The sequence below is a fragment of the Diabrotica virgifera genome, chromosome 8 (assembly GCF_917563875.1).
Source record: "Diabrotica virgifera virgifera chromosome 8, PGI_DIABVI_V3a".
Classification (NCBI taxonomy): domain Eukaryota; kingdom Metazoa; phylum Arthropoda; class Insecta; order Coleoptera; family Chrysomelidae; genus Diabrotica; species Diabrotica virgifera.
In genome coordinates, this window is record NC_065450.1 from 183,146,432 (window position 1) to 183,168,151 (window position 21,720).

At 31.8% G+C, this 21,720-nt stretch overlaps 1 protein-coding gene across 3 annotated transcripts in view; it reads left to right on the forward strand.

Annotated features, from left to right (window-relative positions):
* LOC126889632 (probable tubulin polyglutamylase ttll-15) overlaps positions 1–21,720 on the forward strand; it is a 63,538-nt gene that overhangs the window by 11,506 nt on the left and 30,312 nt on the right. The gene's annotated exons all lie outside the window — the stretch shown is intronic.

Below are 21,720 nucleotides of genomic sequence, written 5' to 3' on the forward strand. Positions count from 1 at the left end.
TTTTAGAAATATTCCGTTTAACTAATGGTAGGTACCATTTAACTAACGGTACCACAATAATAATTTAATTAAAACCTACACAAATATTTGGAGGCGTTTAAGGGAACAAAACCCGCATAGAATTTTTATGCGGTGAACAAATTTCACTGTTATTTTTTTATGATGTTCCTGCCATAAGGAAGCCACATGTCAATTTTCAATAAAAAATCTCTAAGAGTTTTCGATATATTAGAAAAAATCGATTTTCATTTTGTTACTTCAAAGGACTCTAACTTTTTTTTGTGCACATTTGTACTAAGGTAAGTTATGTACAATTCGAACTATCTTTGGTTCCAGAATATGTGATTTCATTTATGATCTGCCTTTTTGTTACACCCTGTATACAAGGTAATTGATTAGTATGATAGAGCTCAGTAGATCAGCTATAATAATGGATAGCAAAAAGTTATTCACAAAAATTGTAGCCAACTTTCATATTACAAAATTAGTTAGAATGTTACAGAATGTTCCTTAACCTTCGGATGACCAAGGGGGGTAAATTTGGACACCAGCTTAGGTTTTTCTTTAATAAATTCAAAAGTATTTTCAATTTTTAACTCATTATTTTTTTATTTGACTTTAATATCATTCTAGATATCCTCATATTTTGAAATAAAAAAAAATCCCTATATTTTACGAATAAAAAATATGTTCTGAAGTTTATGTTTAGTAAAATACAGTCTATTATGTGGAATTCCAAGTAGTTTTACACTACGCGTTATCAAAATCTATTTTTAGACTGTGGTACCTGTTATGTACGAATTATGACATTCCTGTCTGCTACAGTTAGTCATTATTATTATTTCCTGGCGTATATTATTATAGTTTCTTAGTATTTTGTATACATATAAGCAGGGCCGCGTTTAGGTCAATTGCAGCCCTAGGCAATTCTCTAGTAACCGCCCTTCAAACATGTACCATTTTTGCGAAAAAAAATGCAAGCAGAATTTTTTATTTAGGGAGCGTTCAAGTATTATGTAACACGATTTTTGAAGATTTTTGACCCCCCTCCCCCCTACGTAACGCAGTTTTTGAAGATTTTTGACCCCCCTCCCAACCTGCGTTACGTAATACTTGAACGGTCCCTTAAATAAGAAATGTATTAAAATGAGGAACATAGAATTTATAAAAAATAATATTTTACACAAGTGAGCAGAACAAAAATCACACTGATCACAATATGGTATGAATTCACTTTTGACCGGTGAAAATAAACACAGAATGTTTTATATAAAAATGAAAAATTATGATTATGTATAATTTGCAATTTGCACTAGTATAAGATAGGAATGTGTTGCGATAGCAGTAGCCGTTATTTTTTAACTGTTATTTCACTGAAGCTATTTCACACTGTTACATCATTTTCATTATAACTGAAATATTCAGGTAGCTGACTACTTTTTTAATTATTGTAGACCTATAGCAAGAAAACCTACCCGTGTCCTGTCTAGAGTTCACGTCCGTTATTTTAATTATTAACAATTTAATTTGTATGTAATTTCTACATACATTACATATATGCAATTTTATTATAAATGTATTAATTAATAAAGGGTCTACTATGTTTAAACATTTCTTGAAAAAATTATTTTTTTCCAAATACCTATTTTCTTAATCATATCATTATAGTATGGTATAACTAGATCCAAACCCAGACATCCAAAGTGAAAGTTATCCTCCAGCACCAAATTGTTCTATATGGTCTACATAATGTTCAGAAAAAAGTCACACCATTTTGAGCGTCGGGTTTGGGGGGAAGAGGGGGGAGAAATCGGTAAATTCGTAGTTTTTTAAGTTTTTCGTCAATATTTCTAAAACTATGCGGTTTAGCATGAACAACCTTTATACAAAAATGTTCTACATTAAATTTGAAACAAAAAAGGTACTCTGCATAATCCGTCTAAAATGAACGGCTCCAAAGTTATTGAGGTAGTATAGTATAATTGGTCCAAAAAAGGCCTAACCCAGATATTAAAAGTAAAAGTTTTCCTCCAACACCAAATTGTTCTATATGGTCCAGATATTATTCAGTAAAAAGTTACACCATTTTGATCGTCCCGTTTGGGGGGTAAATAGAGGAGAAATCGGTAAATTAGTAGTTTTTTTATGTTTTTCGTCAATATTTCTAAAGATATGCTTTAATGTTCTATACAAAAATGTTCTACATTAAATTTAAAACAAAAAAGGTCCTATACATAATTGTTATAAAATCAACGATTCCACAGTTACGGAGGGTGAAAAGTGGAGATTTTCGATACTTTTTATATTTTTTGAGCAATTTATAATATTTTTACTGATTGAAATAAATTTTCTTTAACAGGATTTGCTATTTCAGTGGCCGATGGTATGTTAGTGATAATCCCTTGAAGAATTAAACGTCAACCTCACCACCCAAAATCATCTTCCATTGCCTAAAAAATATAAAAAGTATCGAAAACCTCCACATTTCACCCTCCGTAACTCTGGAACCGTTGATTTTATAACAATTAAGGATAGGACCATTTTTGTTTTAAATTTTATGTAGAACGTTTTTGTATATAACATTGTTTACGCTTAAACATAGTTTTAGAAATATTGACGAAAAACGTAAAGAAATAACTAATTTACCGACTTCTCCCCCATCTCCCCCCCAAACCGGACGCTCAAAATGGTGTAACTTTTTACTGAACAATATGTGGATCATATAGAACAATTTGGTGTTGGAGGAAAACTTTTACTTTGGATGTCTAGGTTAGGCCTTTTTTTGGACCAATTATACTATACTACCTCCGTAACATTGGAATCGTTCATTTTAGAAGGATTATGTATAGGACATTTTTTATTTCAAATTTATTGTAGAACATTTTTGTATAAATGTTGTTCATGCTAAACCTCATAGTTTTAGAAATATTGACGAAAAACGTAAAAAACTACGAATTTACCGACTTCTCCGCTTCTCCCCCCTCCCCCCCCCAAACCCGACGCTCAAAAAGTGTACCTTTTTTCTGAACATTATAATGGACGATATAGAACAATTTGGTGTTCGAGGATAACTTTCACTTTGGATGTCTGGGTTATGTCATTTTTTGAATCAATTCTATCATACTATTAATGATCATAGAAAAAGTTAAAGTATATTTTAATAAATAAATTATTTTTATTAAATAATAATTTATTGAACATAATTTATTCATTAAAATATACCTTAACTTTTTCTATGATTAATAATGATAGTATTATTACAAAAAATGGATTTTTGAGAAAATATTATTTTTTCAAAAATTATTTAAAAAATTAGACTGTTTATTAATTATTAAATGTCTAGACAAATTGCATATTTGTAATTTACACAAAAGTACATACAAATTAAAAAAAGAAATATCAAAATTCATTGAGTAGATCCCAATATATAGAAAATGGTAGTAGTTTTAAGTTGCTTTTTTAGTTTTTGAACTCGTGCATTTTTCGGCTCCCGCCAGGTAGCTGACAACTGTTTTAATTGTTGACCTATAGGATGAAAACGTACATGTTTCCTGCCTAGAGTTCGCGTTCGTTTTTTAATTATTAACAATTTAGTGTTGTTCTGAAGCTATTTTCTTGTGGCATTTTTATAATTTTAACTATTTAGAATGGGAAATAAGCCACAATATTATTAAAAACTGATTTTTATTAACGTTTCGACGCCCAAATCGGGTGCCGTTGTCAAAATACTTTGACAATATTTTGACAACGGCACCCGATTTGGGCGTCGAAACGTTAATAAAAATCATTTTTTTAATAATATTGTGGCTTATTTCCCATTCTAAATAGTTAAAACAATTTAGTGCAATCAACGCAGAAGCTCCCCCTTCACTTACTATGACTAATCATCATTTGAACTGCATTTTTAAAAATTCGAGTAAAATATCATCTTTCCGAATACCTATGTAAGAAGATGTTTACTACGGACAAAATGTTTAAAGTTATTGTAAATGTTTATAAACTAGTATTTTTTACTATATTAGATAATTTTGTATCTTTTCTTAATACATTTTGATAGGATCACTTTTCTACTTTCATTTGTTTTACGCAGAATTGTCCTATCTTCATTATTTTCTGTCATTAGTTATTGCAAAACAAAGGTCTCTGGGATAAACAAATAGAATACCTAACTTTTAAACTAATTAATGGATCGGTCTCAAATTTTGGAAGTTTGTTATGTACCCTAATACCCAACTTTGAGTAAAGCGAAACACTACAGTTCTAAGTTAGTTTTAGGAAAACTTATTAATAAATAACGATTTTCAGTTATTTTGCAGTTTACGAAGCTACAAATTAACTTTTTGATTTTCAAAAATCGTCATTTTTAAGGTTTTCAATGTTCTAAAAAAATATATTTTGTAATTTTATGTCACCTATTACTGAGGCCGAGTTACAGAAAATTGTTACTGCTAGCGATTTTTATGATGATATAGAAGATAAAGGTTGGTCATCGGAAGGTTAACATAGTGGTAGACCAAACTAATTATGTTTTTCTAAATGGAATACCCTATATTTTATTTTATATTCGAAATCTTCTTCACTTCCCCATCGAAGAAATATAAAGTTTTATTATGTTATACATAGTGTTTACAAAGTTATAACAAAAATTTTCTATGAAAATCATGATCATCTATTGCTGCCACTTTTTATTGATTGTCAAAATTTTCAAAAATGACTGATATTGCTTATTTTCTTTATATCGAATACAGAGTGGGTGAAAAGGCAAGTACATTATTTTCTCAATAATTTTAAAAAGATCACCCTGTATTTTATGTCACTATCAAACAGTGCCATTATCATTCTTTAATTTTTATTTGATATTCCGTATGTCTAAATTTATTAGCTTTTTATTTTGGGATAGTTTAATTTTCATCGCAAATTATTAATTAGGTATTAAAATTTTTACAAATTTGAATTAAGCCATTAAGGGGCAGGCGCAAAATCTTGGTCCAATGCTATTTAAAAGCTTTTATTTTTTCAAATACTGAGAAAACACATAAATATTTTTGAAAAATTTAATCGCACAATGAAAGGTTACATTATTACCGAGGGCCGTAAGTTTCTGAAAACTTCTATAATGTTTATTTTAATAAGTTGCAGAAGTTAAAAAAAGAGAAAATTTAGTGTGATTGTTAATTTTAAATATTTCATTCAAAAGAAACTTTTTGTTTATTCTAAACAACAATGCAGTCTTTCATTCTCTCTTTAAAATTTTCAAAAATATTTATTAGTTTTCTCAGGATTCGAAAAAATTTAATGCATTTAAATAGCATTTGACCAGGATATTGCGCCTACCCCCTTAAAGAATTGTCCAAAACTGACAGTTCACCATAATTGTTTGTGTATAAACTACTTTTTTATTTATTTATTTATTTATTTATTTATTTATAGTACTATACAAATGACCTGGCCTCTTGTGACTAATCCAGGTCGTTTCCTGATGGGATTACAGTAGTTTATCTTTACATTATTATTATTTTAAGAATTTTCTATATTTGACTATTTAACAATAGCCCTAATCTACTACTAATTATGAAAACTACAAATTGTAAACAATTCTAATAAATAATTCTAATGAACAAATAATAACAAATAAACAAAAACCAACAAACAAAATATAAATTATTAATTTTTTTTTTGAACATATAATTTTTATAAAAGTGCTCCCATTTCTCATTCTCAGATGAGAAATGCCAGCATTCTTCATCTAAAAATAGTCACGAATAATTTTAAGTGCAGGTCTAATCGACTTTATGATATTCTTAATGGTATTTCGGTGAGCCTCAGACCATTGAGTTTTAAAATTTCAGGCTTTTAGTTTATTTTTTTTTGTTTGATTAATAATTTTTTTATTTTTGATTTATTTTATTTTATATTTGATATTAATTTTTAATTTTTTATTATATAAATATTTATTTAATTATTCCAATATTTTATTTTATATTTTTATAGGTAATTTTAATTTTTTTGTGTATAATTTCTTATTTAAATTCAAAGAGGTTGGATATTATTTACTTGATTTCTTCTTCGTCTAATATTATATAATTCTAATTGTTTCTTTGATATTATGTCCGCTAAATTGTTTAATGTATTAAATAATTCTTCATTTTGTATTATATTTTCTATATTTATGCCAAGAAGGTCTCTTCTCATTCTTTGTAGTTCTTGTGTATTTGTTTGTCTTTCGCAAATAAATACTATGTGTTCTGGTGTGCCTATTTCTCCACATTCACAATACTCATTGTCTTTTAAGTTAAATCTATGTAGGTATGTAGGGTACGGACCATGCCCTGTAAGAAAATGTATTAATCCTTTTTTTGGGTTAAAATAATTTGGTATATTATTTAAATTTGGAATGAAATTATAGAGACGTCTTGCTTTAGGTGAATTATTCCATTCGTTTTGCCATTTTCTATTTAATATTTCTTCTAATTGTCTTTTTGTTCTGATTTCTATTCCCATTAATTGCATTATTTTTTCATAATTTTCTTTTCTTTGCCAATATCTACATGCACGTTTTTGTGCTTCCAAGTGCATGGGCATTACACCAGTCAAGACTGTTAAAGCTGATGTTGCTGTAGTACTGAAGGCTCCTGTCATTCTAACAAGGAAACCTCTTTGTGCTTTATTCAGTTTTTCAATATTTGTATTATTTGTTAGTCTGTGTGCCCATACACTTGCACCGTACCCTACAATTGAGGCAAGTATCGTACTCAGGTATACGCGCATATGCTGGAACGGAATTCTATATTCCCTTTGTGCTAGGCTTGCAATGCAATGCATGACTTTCGCTGCCTTCTCACAGACGCTATTTATATGGTTTGTAAAGAGTCTTGGTTCATCGATTATGATACCAAGATATCTAGTTATTTTTGTTCTTTTTATTGCCTTTCCCCTTATTTGTATACTTGGATTTCTTTCAAGTCTTCCTTTTATAAGGCTATATGTTGTTTTTGTTTCTGATATAGTTAGTTTAACTTTTTTCATCCATTCATTTATGTTTTCAAGTACTCCATTTGATTTTATTTCTAGTTCTCTTCTTGAATTAGCATCTATGATAAGCAGCAAATCATCCGCATACGCTATGCTCCCTAGAACTTCAGGATCCACAGCTAACCGTTCCAGCAGTTCTTCTAACAGTATGTCCCAAAAAATAGGTCCACACACTGAACCTTGTGGACAACCTTTAGTTATATGTCTCGTCTTTTTATCCATTGGACAACTTAAGCTGGCATATCGGTCTTGACAATAGTTTCTGAAACTCCCGTACAAGTTTCTGGGGCAATGCATCTGTATAAACTACTAAACAGTTAAGATAAATTTTACTGTTGATGAAATGGTAAATATGATATAGTACTCCTGTCGCCAGGGCCAGGGGGGGTACAACGGCCTCCTTTATTCAGATGGACTTACCCAAGTTTTTTTCATGTATTTTGACCCGTAGAATACGAATTTTTTGGGTAACAGTTGATCCGGATGTCGATAAGATTGTTATTGACCAAGAACTTGAGGAATTACATAACAGAGATTTCTCGCAAAACAAAACATTTTTTTTGTATTTTTTGGGTCATTCTAAGTAAAAAAATGTTCTAACAAGTTTTCCCGTAGGATGCTCAGTTTTCGAGATAAACGCGGTTGAACTTTCAAAAAATCGAAAAACTGCGATTTTTAAACCCGAATAACTTTTGATTAAAAAATAAAATAGCAATTCTGCTTAGCGCCTTTGAAAGTTCAAGTCAAATTATATCGGTTTTGATTATTTGCATTGCTAAAAATGTATTGTGATATTGTTAAACAAAGCTACAAACACCTAGTGCGTGAGTGATGCTTTCTATGATTTCTCATTTAAAATCGAACGAGTAGGTAGAATAGGTACTAGTGCAATCGAGGCTATTTCTACGTGGCATGCGTTAAAACGCATGTAACGGCAAGGGAAACACTATGTGTTTATAGCTTTGTTAAACAATAAAAAAATAAATTTTTAGCAATGCAAATAATTAAAACCGATATAATTTGACTTAAACTTTCAAATGCGGTAAGCAGACTGGCTATTTTATTTTTTAATCAAAAGTTATTCGGGTTCAAAAATTGCAATTTTTAGATTTTTTGAAAGTTCAACCGCGGTTATCTCGAAAACTAGCCATCATACGAAAAAAATTGTAGAAACATGTTTTGCTTAGAATGACCCAAAAAATACCAAAAAATGTTTTGTTTTGCGAGAGATCGCGGTTATGTAATTCCTCAAGTTCTTGGTCAATAACAATCTTATCGACATCCGGATCAACTGTTACCCAAAAAATTCGTATTCTACGGGTCAAAATACATGAAAAAAACTTGGGTAAGTCCATCTGAATAAAGGAGGCCGTTGTACCCCCCCTGGCGACAGGACTATAGGAGTCGGACATGGAGTTAGAAAATTTTGACAATCAATAAAATAGTGGCAGCAATAGATGATCATGTTTTTCATAGCAAATTGTTTGTAAATTCGTAAATTGGTTGTACAACATAATAAAACTTTATATTTTTGTGATAAGAAAGTGAAGAAGATTTTGGATATAAAATAAAATGCAGTGTGTTCCATTAAAAAAAACATAAGTTTGGTCAGCCACTATGATACTAAACACCCTGCAACATTCTTACTAATTTTGTAATATTAACCTGAAAGTTAACTACAATTTTTGTTATTAACTTCTTTTCCTATGTATTATTATAGCGGATCTACTGAGCTTTATCACACTAATTAATCTTCTTCTTCTTCTACGACACTACAGCTCAAATTGAGCCTTGGTCTCCTTTATTTTTTGCCTCCACCCTTGTTTGTCTGTGGCTGGTCTTCTTCATACACCTACTCCTAAAAGTGCTTGTGCGTCGCTATTTACTCTGTATTTCCAGCGCTTTTTGGCTTTCCAACCGGTCTCTTTCCCTGCATTCCAGCGTTCAGTGCTCTTTTCGGTAGCCTATCCTCTCCCATTCTTATTACATGGCCGGTCCATTGCAATTTTTGTATTCTAATGAAGTCAGACAGGGTTGTTTCCTTGTAAAGCTGTTAAAGCTCGTTTTTCTATCGAATTCTGAAGATTCGGAAAATATATGGAAGAGGACAAGTGGGCAAAATAAGCTCTGTTTGCCTGCGGTATTCTCTTCCGTATTTCTCCATATTCTGATCCGTCGGCATATATTTCTATTCCCAGGTATGTAAATTTTCCAACCGTTTCATTGTTATCTTTATGTATAATGTTTTATAGGACTATATTTCTGCTTGTCTGTATCATTATTTTTATTTTTCTGTTAATTTCCAGGCCTAGCCTTATCGTCTGCGTTTTTATCTCTGCGTATGTTTTCTGTGCTCCTGTTGATGATTTAGTCATAATATTCATATCATCGGCATAAGCGGCCAGTTGAAGCGTTCTGTTGATCAGTAGGTTTCCTCGTCCAATTTCTAACTGATCTAAAATTAATTAATCACCCTGTATATATACGCGTCATGCTTATAAAGATTGTAGGTGTAGGTCTTCATTGGATTTTGAAAGTCAAAAAACAATTGTTCATTATACAGCTTTCATTCTATAAATACTATGAGTGCTATGACTTCTACTGCAGTTAATGGCGCTATGTTATTCTACTTTCTTCATTAAATCCTTCATAATTAACTTGATTTGCATTAATATTTTGTTTTTATGAAAAAATTGTGTGAAATTGTTTTTGCTATCCTCCGTGTTCATAACCAGAGCTCGGTTTATAGGAAAAAAATCAGGCATTAAATATAGGCAAAAAACTTATTATTTATTATACAAAGTGAACTTAATATTAACTTAACACAAATATATTTACAAAACATAACTTTATTATACAGGGTGTCCCAAAAGTAGCGGAACGGTCGAATATTTCGCGAAATTAACATCGGATCGAAAAACCCAAAAATAATTGTTCAATATTTTCAAAAATCTATCGAATGACACCAAACTCGACTTCCCACTGCATCACCTGGACGTGGGGTGGGGGGTAAGTTTAAAATATTAAATAGAAACCGCCTAGTTTTTAGTGCAGATTTGGATTTCTTACGTAAAAGTAAACATTTTTTAAAAAAACTCATACAAAAATAAAAGCTTCAAATTGTATACTGGTATAAAATCATGTATTAAAAACTATCTAAAATGTCGTCCAAGTAGATTGCAAAACGTTTTCGTTCTAATTCAGAACATCTTCAGTGAATTCTGCTGAGTAGTTTGAAACTAGCACACTATTTAAAGTGGTAACCCCATAATATATGGTTTACATATTATATTTTAATGAAATATGGTGACTACAAGTCGATGTTGTTAGATATATTAGAATACATGCTAAAAGGGCAACATGTTTCCCTGCTCGAAAATGCTAGGTACTTGCCAGTTCAATGGGCACAGACCAACAGAGTATACCAACAGACCTAGCGTTTCGAGCAGGGAAACATGTTGCCCTTTGAGCATGTATTCTAATATATCTAACATCATCGACTTGTAGTCACCATATTTCATTAAAATATGTATAATATGTAAAGCATATTATGGGGTTACCATTTTAAATAGTGTGCTAGTTTCAAACTACTCAGCAGAATGCACTGAAGATGATCTGAATTAGAACGAAAACGTTTTGCAATCCATTTGGATGACATTTTAGATAGTTTTTAATAAACGAGTTTATACAAGTAGGTATACAATATGAAGTTTTTTCTTGTATGAGTTTTTTAAACTATGGTATACAGCCAACTATTGGGATTTCCCCATTGATTTTATAAACATTTTTTATTCGAGACATTTTTCAAGTTGTGGATAGATGGCGTTATAATCGGAAAAAACGATTTATCTTGATACCATAGATAAATTATAGAAATGGTCTAATATCTCGAGAATTACACTTCCAAATGAAAAGCCAAAAAATACGTGTTTAATATTTTTCAAAAACCTATCGAATAACACCAAGCATGACTTTTCACCCTAACCTCTGGAAGTGGGCAAGGGGAAGGGGGGGGGGAGAGGTCAGCTTAAAAAACTTAAATAGAAAGTCTTATTTTTTTATTAAAAATTTGGATGTCTCATGAAAAAATAAGTAACATTTATTCGAAACATTTTTTTAAAATTCGTACATGGCGGTGTAATCTGAAAAACATGATTTATTAGCGCCATCTATCAACAATTCTAAAAAATGTTTCGAATAAATGTTACTTATTCTTTCATGAGGAAACCATTTTAGAGTTACCCCCCCCCCCCCCACCTCGCCTCCAGGGTGTGGAATGGAGGTCTCGTTTGGTGTCATTCGATAGAGTTTTGAAAAATGTTAAACACTTGTTTTTTGGTATTTCATTTGGAAGTGTATTTCTCGAGACCGTTTCTATAATTTACCTACGGTATCACGATGAATCATTTTTTCCGATTATAGCGCCATCTATCTACAATTCGAAAAAATCTCACGAATAAAAGTTGCTTACTTTTACGTAAGGAACTGAAATCTGCAATAAAAACCGTGGGTTTCCATTTAAGATTTTAAAGATACCCCCCACCTCCAAGGGGTGGAGTGTTTGGTGTCGTCATTCAATAGATTTTTGAAAAATATTGAACATGTATTTTTCAGTTTTTCGATGCGATGTTCATTTCGCGAAATATTCGTCCGCTTCGATACTTTTGGGACACCCTATATATGTATATTTTCAAAAACCCTGTTAGCACATAGTGGTATATGGCACGTAACATTAATAAAAAATTAAATGAATATCTAAATAATGGTTAATTAATAATTAAACATAGAAACCATTTAAAATTTTATCATTAATAGTCCAAGTAATGAAGCTTAAAATAGGACAAAACCTCGCAATTTTTACAGAATGGATCAATTTGCTTGAAAATTTGAGAATAACTAGTGGATAGTTCATGGATCAAAATCTATATGATGCCGACAGGCGCTTTTACCATGGGGGTGGTTGCCACCCCATTTCGGGGGTGGAAATTTTTATTATATTTTGACCGCAAGATTTGGTAAAAACATTCATTATAAGCAAAAAAGTTCTATACATTTTTTTGTTAAAATTAATACTTTTCGATTTATTCGCTATCGAAAGTGTTTAGTTTTATATCGAAAAAATCAATGTTTTTAATCAGTTTTCTTCTAATAACTCAAAAAGTTTTCGTTTTATCAAAACAACTTTGCTTAACAAAAATGTGCCTTTTGAAAAAATAAACAAAACCGTTTTTTATTTTCTTTAAGACCAATAGTAATCGAGCTATACTTTATTATATGTTGGCTGTTCTTCGTCAAATGCTAAATATTGTAGTTTCAAAGTCAAACGACGGGAAAACTATGCATATTTCGAGTTGTTGAAACTAATTTAAAGTATTTAAAAATATGTATCTCCAGAAATAAAAAAAAATCTCTAGCTAAAAAAATTAAGTGACTTATAATGAAAAGAATGTCAGTCCCTATTTTTTTCAGCAAAAAAGTGATCGTAAACAACCCCCTAATCACCACCCTAATTAAAATTTGTCATTGACCTGATTTGGTTTTCTTGATTTATGTATTGTTAATAGGTTTTAGAAGTTTGATCAGCTTAGAATGATTAGTTTTTAAAAAAATTTGAGTTAAAAGCGAATAACCAGTGTTTGTAGTTTGGTAAAAAATGTCCTTCTCTTCAGAATAGAAAGATTAGCATCAGAGATACGAAAAAATATTTAAATGTGAAATTGTAGCCTATTTAATTCCCAAGAACTTGGTTTGTAAAACTTTTTTTACGGCAAAAATTGAGTGAGCTATTGACAATTCAAACTTGTAATATCATGCAAAAACCACCTTTACCAACCCTTTCAATGCCACCTCTTTTTGTGACTGAGAATTTTAAAAGGATTTAATATTAACAGCCTTATAGATCTTCTAAAAATCTACAAATTATTTTTTAACAAACTTTCTAAGATAAAAAATAAAAAAGTTACTGTTAAAAAAGCAATATATTTTTTTGAAAAAAAAAGAAATCCAATTGGAAGCATAATAATATAAGTTAGCGGTGTTTTTAGTCATTGGCCTTATTTATTCTTCTTTATTTATGTATTATTAATAGATTCTAGAAGTTTGACTGGCTTAGAATGATTAGTTTTAAAAAAAAAACTGAAGTTTAAAGCGAATAACGAATGTTTGCAATTTGGTAAAAAATGCCATTTTTTTCAGAATAGAAAGATTAGCATCAGAGATACGAAAAAATGTTTAAATATGAAATTGTAGGTAATTTATTTCCCAAGAACTTGGTTTGATAATATTTGTTCTACGGCAAAAATTGAGTGAATCGTAAATGAGTATACCATCGAAAAACATTGTTCTTTTAGATATAAAACCAACACTTTCGATAGCGAATAAATCAAAAACTATTAATTTTATCAAAAAATGTATAGAACAGTTTTTGCTTAGAATGAATGTTTTTATTAACTTTTGCGGTCAAAATATAATAAAAAATTTCCACCCCCGAGATGGGGTGGCAACCACCCCCATGGTAAAAGCGCCTGTCGGCATCATATAGATTTTGATCCATGGACTATCCACTAGTTATTCTCAAATCTTCAAGCAAATTGATCCATTCTGTAAAAATTGCGAGGTGTAATGCTTTGGTTCCTGGACTATAATAGCTACAACTAAATGCTTTTCAATATTATGGTAGGGGAGCCCAAGCGGGGATTTTTGCAGTCACTCGAGCGCGTCAGATTAGCATATGGTGAGAAACCTGGTACTCTGCAGATGCACCTCTACTATATATTGGCTCTTAACACAGGGGAGTTCGTTAAGGGGGGCCCGAAAAAAAAAATCTACCCTTAAAAAAACTCGAAATTGTCAGATTAAGATAAGGTAGGTTAAGTACATGCAAAAGAGTGTATATTTCAAAAATCTGACGATTTGAGCCGGGCGTAAGGAAATGGGTGAGTCCCAAAGTTTCACAAGAAAAAAGCGAATATTTCGTGAAATGAATGGCAGATCGAAAAACTAAAAAATGTATGCTCAATATTTTTTAAAAATCTATCCAACTATACCAAACACGACTTCTCACGGAGAGGGGTGGGGGGTAAATTGAATATTTTAAATACGAATCCCGCGATATTTCGCGAAATGAACATCAGATCGAAAAACTGTAAAATACACTTATTCAATATTTTTGAAAAATATGTCGAAAGGCACCAAACACGACTCCCCATGGATGTGGGGTGGGGGGTTACTTTAAAATCTTAAATAGGAACCCTCATTTTTTATTGCAGATTTGGATTCCTTACGTAAAAATAAGTAACTTTTATTCGAAACATTTTTTCGAATTATGGATAGATGTCGCAATAATCGGAAAAAACGATTGTTGGAAATGGAAAATTAAATTAAAAAATGGCAAGCGCCCACTAAAATGGAAAACTTTACTTAACTTTTTTTGGTTTTAGGACCTACTCTTTACAACCCAATAGGTCCCCAAAGCGCTCGAGTGACTGCACATTTAGCATACTTTGCTCCCCTACCATTACCGGTCTTAAAACTATGTCAATTTGTAAATTGAAAATGAACGTTCTACACAGACATTATGTAATTGAAACATATTTCAGGGCGTATAATAAATCTAACTCAATTTGTAATTTCTCGCAAAATGTCCCAATCAAAACCTTAGCAACATTAGATAAAAACAAAAAAACCTTCATTTTTGTCAAAAACATATTTAACTTTTTTTAACTAAAAGTAAAAGATGATTGAGATTTGATGTCAGAATAGGGCTTCCACTATGTGCTTATGTAGATTTTTAAGACTCCTCCGTAGAATCACTATTTTTAATTAATTTACCATTACTTCCGTGTGCCGATTTAATTTTTGACTTTAAATTATCTACTAATGTTAATGCCTCACATAAATTTACCTCTTATATTTCTAATAATGTAATTATGGTAACTATTAATTTATAATTATTATTTTTTTTTATTTAGCTTAAGGGGATGGGTATGTATTTTCGGCTGCAATGCTATTCAAATGCCGATTCATATTTTTCGAATCCTGAGAAAACGAATATGTATTTTTGAAAAATTTAAGCGCAGAATCAAAGATTACGTTATTAGCGAGGGCCGAAAGTCCCTGAGAACTTCTATAATGTTTATTTTAATAAATGACAGGGGTGAAAAACTAAGAGAAAATTTAGTGTGATTTTTAATTTCAAATATCTCATTCAGAATAAACTTTTTATTTATTCTAAGGGTCTTTCGGCCCTCGGTAATAATTTAATCTTTCATTCTGCGTTTAAATTTTTCAAAAATATTTATTGGTTTTTTCAGGATTCGACAAAAATGAACACAATGTCCGTGGTAATATTTTCCAAATCTGTCTTTGTCTTACAACGCACTCAGTCGAATAGAATATTGTCAGCATATTATCAGTCAGACAGTGACAATCAGTGACAATTTTAAATATTTGACATGGCATCGGGAATATTTTGAGTTGTTGATTAAATAATATTGATATATGTATAGTGTATCTGAGAAATATTTGATTTAAGACGTGAACTTAATAAAAAGTTATTTATTGTGTATTATATGTGGAAGACCCAAGCAGAGAATACATCAGGATAATATATTCTGTGATCCAAGTATTTTGTTGACAAAGATGTTCAAAATTATTGTAAGCGTTCCATATTAACAGTACATTATTAAAAAATTACTTTAACACTTTTCCTCTTTTATCGATTGAGTATTAGTTTTTGTTGTACATATAAATTATTACAATCACTGAATACATAGTTAGTGAAAAAATTATTACATTTATTAACTGAATTAATAATTTGCAATTATACAAATAACAGTTATCCAAGAACATTCAAAAGCCATATTTTTAAGTTAATGATGACATTTTCAAGTAGAATGACATTCTAGTAATGTTTACATATCCATAGCAGTGTGAATTTTACTACACGTAATTTGCCGTGTAAAGACAGAAAAAGTAGGGACAGCCGTAAAATATTTGCGAATTATGTACTGATGGCCTTAAGCCTCGAAAAACTAATGGCCATTGGCATGGTGCATTGTACAGTTCAGCTTGAATAAAATGAATAGGTACCTTGGATAAAACCAGGGGTAATAATAGGCGGTTGAAGCGTAGCACTGGCCCTGTTACCTTCTCTGTATACCGTAGGCCCTAGATACAGCAGACTACCCTGCTATAATCCTAAAGCGGTATAAAACGGGAAACTATTATAAAAATTTCCTACCCAGCTGAGATTCGAACTCACAACCCTTGGATCCAAATATAGACTATATTCTTCTTAAAATCAGATCTTCTTAAAATCATTAGGGGTAGTATAACTCCGTCTTAAGCCTTATTGTTTGCTATCGTAAATGATACATTGTTGTATATAAAAATACGATTATCTCTTCCTCAATTAATGTCATAATTATTACAAAAATATTACACCGGTCGTGGGTCTTTTATACATCCCATGTACAAATTTTATTGGTTCGTTATATAACACATATCTGAACATTGACCTATGCGAACAAATAATGTAATGAGAAGGTAGATTTAGAATTTATTAAGGAATAATTACATGGCATAAAAAAGTGAAAAGATATCTATCATGCTATTGCTTAACGCACACTATGCAGACATTGAAAAGAAAAGTAATAATTATATAGATGTTTAATTTATTGACCGCAAATTTTTATAGTATGAGATCAATATTGATACATATACATAATACATATATTTACCTACATATTATATCTATATATGATTTGAGATTAACTCACTTATGCTAGTGTAAATTCCGCTCTATTTTTGGATTTTCTCTTTTTTGAAATACACTGCTCAACTATTGCATTGGATATTTTTTTATGGTTTTATGCTTTTTAGATGCTATTTTTCCTTTTTTGGTTTTCTACGTTTCTTCTTTTTCTTCTTCTTCTTTAAAAGCCATTCTGCTTGTTCATTGGCGGATTGATACCTCTATGGAAGGTCACTCCATTTTTTGCGCGCTCAGCCGATGCTTCTTCTACCTATTGGTGATTTATCTCTTGCTATTCTGACCACACGTGTCTATTGTTGTCTTCATTCTGTTTATGTGGTTATTCCATTATTTTTTCTATTTAATGTTCATTCATGTTCGACATCTTACGATGGCCAGATCAGCAATGGTCAAACATACTAAACCAAAAACAGATACACGCATAACTAAGAATACCAAACTATGTTTGGTACGGGCGCTTAACTTTAGTACTCTAGACTCTAGACAGAATGCCGCACAAATATCTCAATAATAAATCATAAGCCTAGTGGTGGATATCACCACAATCATCAACCAGAGTATAATGAGGTATTTAGGACACATACCTATACGAAGTAGTGAAGATATGAATAGATTGGTGGTTAAAGGAAAAATAAATTATAAGCGAACTCGGAAAATATTTCGATGGTCAGACCAATAAAGAGCACTACTGCTTACTATATCTCTCTCCCACTCTCTCTCTCTCTCTCCCTCTCGCACTCCCCCTCTTTCTTTTTCTCTCCCTCTGGGTCAGTATATTGCGCACAGAGGAGAGAAGAATAGATAACAACCATACGTCGAATACCGTGACGTCCCCACATCCTTACGAAGGATAAAGGAAATATGAAGAGATTCCCTTCCAATCAGATATAAAAATACCATGTTGTTCATCATATTTATCATTATTAGTCTACGCTTCAAATAGAGGTCACCGTGTCCTTTTTAATTCTGATGGACAAACTCAACGAATGTCGAGTGTGGATTTCGATCCGAGTGGTCAAAAAATTTTTATAAGCAATTTAATTGTTTATAACGCTCTGGCTCATAAACTAAAAGAGATAAAAAAAATGTTTCAAATAAAATTTGTTCCTTAATAAAAACCAAAGAAAACAACGTTTACCTAACTGAAATCCAATAATTAGAACTCAAGATATTGTAAAATTAGTGCGCAATGCAAATTGCAAATTGCAAAAAAGTATTTTTCGAAGCTTTATCGATCATAACTCGGCTTCTACGCATGCAAATGATCCTTAGAAGGTCTCATTTTAAAACTTAATTAATAGGCTTTCAAGCAAAGTTTGTCAAATTACCTTATCTTCATTTATTTTAAAGTTATACCCGTTTGAAATTATAATTTTCTTCAAAATATTGTGCATTAATTTGTTTATAAGAGTTTCAAGCAAAGGACCCCGCACAAACCTTATGGAAAATAGGTCCCAGTGGATTTAGTTCATACTTTGGGAAAATACTCTTTGAAGCATCCTGATAAAAAGTTCTCATGGGCACAACACAATCGTATGAAGGATTTTCAAGATATAGAGGCCCAAACTCGCAAAATTATAATATAAGATTTACGGGGGTATTCCAATTCCGTGAGTTACTAGTTATTTGGCAACATGTAGAAGTTTGGATCAAGGAAAAGTACCAGTGGTCTAGGATTTTTTCCTGGCTATCCAATGGCGACCTTTACTTTGACCTTGACCTTCAACGGACGTCATCTTCTAGAGTTTCGAGAGTTTTCGGCATTCAATTGATATAAACAGATTACTCATGGGTTTTTGGGATCGCTAAACGCGAATATGCCATCAGAATTTCCCTCCGGATGACTTGGTGGCCAGGGCCTCTGCAAGGGACGTCATCTTCTAGAGTTTCGATGGTTTTCGGCATTTAATTGATGCAAATGAATTACTGGAGGTTTTTTGAGGTCGCTATACACGAATATGCAACCAGAACCGACTCCCGGAGCACCTGATTTCCAAGATCAATGAAAGGGGCTCCTGGAGTTTCGAGGGTCTTTGGTACTACAATAATGCAAACGGATTAGTTATAGGTTTTTGGGGTTGCTGAACACGAATACGTGATTAGCACAGACACAGGAGCACCTGGTGCCTAAGACAGGTTATCTTCTGGAGTTTCGGAGGAATCAAATGGATTACTCTTAGGTTTTTGGGGTTGCCGAACATGCATACATGCATACTACCGAACATGCATACTGTCTAAACTCCAGAAGAAGACCTGCCTTAAGCACCAGGTGCTCCGTGGGTCGGATCTGACGGCGTATTCACGTTCTGCAGCCCCAAAAACCTGTGAGTAATCAGTTTACATTAATTTAGTACCGAAAGCTCTCGAATTTCCAAAGCGTGACGTGCCTTAGGCAACAGGTACTGCGATGTCTGTTCTGATGAGGTATTCGTGTTCAGCAACTCCAAAAAGCTATAATAAATTCATTTGCATCAATAGTACCAAAGACCCTCGAAACTCCAGAAGCCCCTTTCATTGACCTTGGAAACCAGGTGCTCCGGGAGTCGGTTCTGGTGGCATATTCGTATATAGCGACCTCAAAAAACCCTTCAGTAATTTATTTGCATCAATTAAATGCCGAAAACCATCGAAAATCTAGAAGATGACGTCCCTTGCAGAGGCCCTGGCCACCAAGTCATCCGGAGGTCAATTTTTATGGCATATTCGTGTTTTGAGATCCCAAAAACCCATGAGTAATCTGTTTATATCAATTTATTGCCTAAAACCCTCGAAACTCTAGAAGATGGCGCCCGTTGAAGGTCAAGGTCAAAGTAAAGGTCGCCTATGGATAGCCAAGAAAAAATCCTAGACTACTAGTACTTTTCCTCGATCCAAACTTCTACATGTTTCCAAATAACCAGTAACTCACGGAATTTGAATACCCCGTAAATCTTATAATTTTCCGAGTTTGGGCCTCTATATCTTGAAAATCCTTCATACGATTGAGTTGTGCCCATGAGAACTTTTTATCAGGATGCTTCAAAGAGTATTTTCCCAAAGTATGAACGAAATCCACTGGGACCTATTTTCCATAAGGTTTGTGCGGGGTCCTTTGAGTGGTAAACATTTATACTTTAATTATACTTTAATTATACTTTTATACTTTAATTATACTTTAATTAAAAATAATGATAGAAGATCTCAAAAGGAATATTTTGAGCTTACGAAAATTTTCATAAGTTTATATTTGGCCAAGATATCGATATTTTAATAGGGCGCTCTGAGGCGCAAGATCGGCTCACAACGTAAAGGTTCACGCGCTAACTTCTCGATGCAAATTATAATTTTTATGTATATATTATACGTTATCTTAATTTTTCATTTTTGAAGGTCCTAATAAAATTTTATCATATAATTCTTATAATTAAATCATCATCAGCTTTCATTCTATTTACTTTGTCTTCTCTTTTTTGTACGAAATGAGAAAAAAACATTAAAAGCTAATATTTTAGAGATATGTATAACTAAAAAGTAAGTTGATATTATTTATTAAAACTATTTTTACAAACATTTTCTTTCATGTATCTGCATCGAAATATACAGGGAATCTCAGCTTTTTTACATCTGCATAAGTCTTTACCGTAATATTAATTGACTGTGAGCCGATCTTGAGCCTGAGAGCTTGCTATTAAATTATCGATATCTTGGCCAAAAATAAACCTATGAACACTTTCCTTTTGAGTTCTTCTATTATTAATGTTAATTAAAGTATAAATGTTTATTGTTTAAATTTACTAAAAACCCTTATAACCAAATTAATGTACAAATTGTTTAAGAAAATTATAACTTCAAACGAGTGTAACTCTAAAAAAAATAAAGATAAAGTAATTTGACAAACTTTGTTTGGAAGTATATTAATCAAGCTTTAAAATGAGACCTTGAAAAGCTCATTTGCATGCGTAGAAGCCGAGTTACGATCGATAAAGCGTCGAAAAATACTTATGTACTTGACTATGAGCCGATCTTGCGCCTCATAGCGCGTCATTAAAATATAGAAATATCTTGGCCAAAAATAAACTTATGAACATTTTCATAAGCTCAAATTGTTCCTTTTGAGTTCTTCTATCATTATTGTTAATTAAAGTATAAATGTTTATAGCTCAAATTTGCTTAAAACCCTTATAAACAAATTATTGTACAATTTTTTTACGAAAATTATAAATTCAAACGGGTATAGGTCTGAATCCCGCGTATAAAAAAAGTTGATTAATAGCAAGCTGAAAATTTGTTAACAGCTTAAGGGTGTCTAGTCGGACAAACTTTGATATATGGGAACACTGTAACAGGGGAAGTTTTAATTGTGGAACAGGTCAAAAATTTGGAACGGTCAGACCACGAAAACGGCACATGTATTTTGTCCGATAGAACAGACTTAAACTCTCCGAACGTAGATTAAACTCTCATGCAAAAATCAGACTGCTATTTTTCACCAAATGGGCGTTTTAATGAGTGGAACATGTAGAATATGTCAAATGACAGGAATTATGACAGGTGATAAATAGCAGGCTGATTTTTGCATGAGAGTTTAATCTCTGTTCGGAGAGTTTAAGTCTGTTCTGTCGGACAAAATAAATGTGCCGTTTTCGTGGTCTGACTGTTCCAAATTTTTAACCTGTTCCACAATTAAAACTGCCCCTGTTCCAGTGCTCCCATATATCAAAGTTTATCCGACTAGACACCCTTAAGCTATTAACAAATTTTTAGCTTGCTATTAATCAACTTTTTTTTCATACGCGGGATCCAGACCTAATAACTTTAAAACAAATGAAGTTAAAATAATTTAACAAACTTTTTTTGAAAGCCAATTAAATAATCTTTAAAATGAGACCTCAGTAAGAGGGGTCTAGGACCACTAAAAAATTGTCATGGCTGCG